Raw genomic sequence first — 3,490 nt, forward strand, 5'->3', positions numbered from 1 at the left:
GGAAGGGGGAGGACTCCCGCGTAGAGAGCCCTCCACTGGGGATCCCCACCGCCCGGTGGCAAATGGGCACGCCAAGGCGTGTCCGGACGGTGGATGAGGGAGAAGAGGTGGACGGTGTGCAGCAGCAGTCTGTACAGGGCTCTCCTGTTCACCTCCCTAAACGAAACAAAGTTAAAATTTCGGAGGCGGCTCAGGTTGTGGGGCACAGGCTCCCGCGGGAAGTACGGGACCTTGGGGCCAATGTGAAATTCCGTCCGGGCTGGGGTGAGCGCGGATGGGATCCCACCGCACACCTGAGCGTCCTCCAACTGGTGTACTACGTCGGGTCCGAGCACCGCCGTTTTGAGGCGTCGGATGGCGGTGGCCACGTACTGGACGTCTACCGCCGCCCTGCCTGCTATGTCCTGCGGCAGCGTCCAGCCCAGGCCCCCGGCACCCAGCACGTCCCCGACCCTGGTCACCCTCGCCGCCGCGGCCCTCTCCTCCGACAGCCACTCGAACCCGCGAGTACGGAGGTGCGGATTCCTGAGCAACGGCTCCTTGACGACAGCCGCTACTCCAGCCGGAGGGTAGGCGCGACGCGATTCGACCATGTTCCAGACAGTGATCAGGTCCTGGTAAAAGACAGGCAGCGTCTTGAGGGCGACCTGCAAACCGTCACGGTCGACGAACAGGAGCTGCGTGTCGTAGTTGAGGTTACGCACCTGGTGGAAAAAATACGTCGCCAGGGCGCACCACCTAGGAGGAGGCTCGACGTAAATGTATCGCCGCAAGGTCTGAAGGCGGAACGCCGCGACCTGTGTGCGGACGCACACCAGCGACTGACCGCCCTCCTCAATAGGGAGACTCAGAACCTGCGCGGCGACCCAGTGCATCTTTTTGTCCCAGAAGAAATCGACCAACGTTCTCTGGATGTCAGCGACAAAGCCAGGAGGAGGGACCAAAGTGACCAGCCGGTACCACAGCATGGCGGCCACCAGCTGGTTTATGACCAGCACTCGACTCCTGTAAGAATGCACTCGGAGCAATCCTGTCCAGCGGCCTAGGTGAGCCGAGACTTTGGCCTCCAGCTCCTGCCAGTTGGCCGGCCAGGATTCCTCAGCCGGGCCGAGGTAGACCCCCAGGTAGAGGAGATGGGTGGTACTCCAGCTGAACCCCCGTAAAAAAAAAATCATTTTAGATTGTGACTTGATGCTCTTCAATTCGATTAAAGATGAAAACACCTTGTCATCTGCACAAATGATGACCCTTCCAGCAAACTACTGTGTGACTAGTATATTAACTGTGTCAACCAGTTAATGGTCCTGTTCATTAGGAAGCTTCCGTCAAGCTGTTTTCTCAAAGGTTTTGGGTGTGGGAGAAGATTCTGAATTGAATTGATTCAGTGCAAATTGTCCTTGTGCTATCGAGGATCCCAAACCAAGAGCTCACCTTTCTACTTGGTTGGGCACTGGGATGCTTAGAGTTACATCATTGTTCCCATCAATCAAAAACTGCTATGTAGGCGCTTGCTGTTACTTTGGGGAAAAAAAGCCATCCACAGGATGCTGCCCTCAAATAAGGTGGTAGTGAGCTGCCTATTTGTACCGCTATAGTCCTTGTGGTGTAGGGAAGGGAATGACAGAACCTTAACCCAGCAACTGCGAAGGAACAGTGATATTATTGCAAGTCAGGATGGTAAGTGGCTTGGAGGGGAACCCAAAGAAATGGTGTTCCCACCTGCCTACTGCCTTTGACTTTGTAGCTGGTAGAAGCCCTGGGTTTTGGGCAGTGGCATTAACCCTGAATCATTGGTTTGCAGAGCAGTGTGATGCCAACAGCATGGGTTCGATTCTCATCACCGGTTTGAGGTTACCATGAAGTACTTTGCTTCTCAACCTCTTCCCTTGCCTGAGGTCTGGGGGCCCTCAGGTTAAATCGTCACCAGTCAGAGAGTCATAGAGATGTACAGCACAGAAACAGACCCTTCAGTCCAACTCGTCTATGCCAACCAGATATCCCCCGACCCAATCTAGTACGACTTGCCAGCACCCGGCCTATATCCCTCCAACCCTTCCTATTCACATACCCATCCAGATGCCTTTTAAATATTGCAATTATACCAGCCTCCACCACTTCCTCTGGCAGCTCATTCCATACACGCACCACCCTCTGTGTGAAAAGGTTGCCCCTTAGGTCCCTTTTATATCTTTCCCCTCTCACCTTAACCTATGCCCTCTAGTTCTGGACTCCCCCACCCCAGGAAAAAGACCTTATTTGGTAACCATATCCACGTCCCTCATATTTTATAAACCACTATAAGGTCACCCCTCAGCCTCCGATGCTCCAGGAAAACCAGCCCCAGCCTATTCAGCCTCTCCCTGTAGCTCAGATCCTCCAACCCTGGCAACATCCTTGTAAACCTTTTCTGAACCCTTTCAACTTTCACAACATCTTTCCGATAGTCATTTCTCTCTAGTAAGAGAGCAGCCCCTATGGTCTGTAAGACCACACAACTGTTAGTGAGAAGGAGGGTTGAGGTAGTTTATGCGAGAGGGACTACTCACTGAAGATGAAGCATTTCAATATGTTATTAAGCAGGGGGGGGAAGTTGTTCTACACTGTGCCCTACACCTGCACACACAAGACGGACATGGGTGCTGGGGAAAAAAAATAAGGAAAAAGAAATATGACCAGGAGATTTAGAGTCTCCTCAGGTGAGATCATTGACTCTGTGATGGCTGGTGCCTACAGTAAGTGTTCCTAATACTGTTGGTTTCTACTTTTTTTTGGAGATGGAATTTTGTCTCCCCCCCCCCTTTGTTTAGAAAAGACATTTGTTCTTTTTGTTTTCTTTTATTAAAAAAAAAGAGAAAAAATATAACTAGGAGATTTAGAGTTACTCAGCTTCGGGCACTGACTCTGTGCTGGCTGGGTCACAGTCTGTGTGTTCCTGGTTGAAAATCACAGCAGTTTATAGTCCAACAGGTTTAATTGGAAGCACTAGCTTTCTGAGCGCTGCTCCTTCAACAGGTGGTTGTGGAGTACACGAATGTAAGACACAGAATTTATAGCAAAGGTTTGCAGTGTGATGTAACTGAAATTACACATTGAAAAATACCTCGATTGTTTAAGTCTCTCATCTGTTAGAATGACCAGAGTCTAGATCAGAGTGGTGCTGGAAAACCACCATCAGAATCTGATGAAGGGCTTTTGCCCAAAACGTCGATTTTCCTGCTCCTCGGACGCTGCTTGACCTGATGTGCTTTTCCAGCACCACTCTGATCTAGACTCTGATCTCCAGCATCTGCAGTCCTCACTTTTGCCTAGTTAGAATGACCACATTAGTTTCCCTTATTTCACGTGTTCCTGCTGAAACTCTGTTTTGGAGAAGGAGAATTTTTTCACCCCCACCCCAACTTTTCCAGAGGGGAAAAATAAAATAAAGGGAAAAAATAAAATTAAGGGGGTAAAAGGGGGAAGGGCGGAGAAGGGGGAATAAGGGGGAATA

At 50.7% G+C, this 3,490-nt stretch overlaps 1 protein-coding gene across 3 annotated transcripts in view; it reads left to right on the forward strand.

The window, feature by feature from the left end:
* best2 (bestrophin 2) overlaps positions 1–3,490 on the forward strand; it is a 33,565-nt gene that overhangs the window by 28,572 nt on the left and 1,503 nt on the right. The window lies entirely within an intron of this gene.

The sequence above is a fragment of the Chiloscyllium plagiosum genome, chromosome 8 (assembly GCF_004010195.1).
Source record: "Chiloscyllium plagiosum isolate BGI_BamShark_2017 chromosome 8, ASM401019v2, whole genome shotgun sequence".
In the NCBI taxonomy this organism is placed as follows: Eukaryota; Metazoa; Chordata; class Chondrichthyes; order Orectolobiformes; family Hemiscylliidae; genus Chiloscyllium; species Chiloscyllium plagiosum.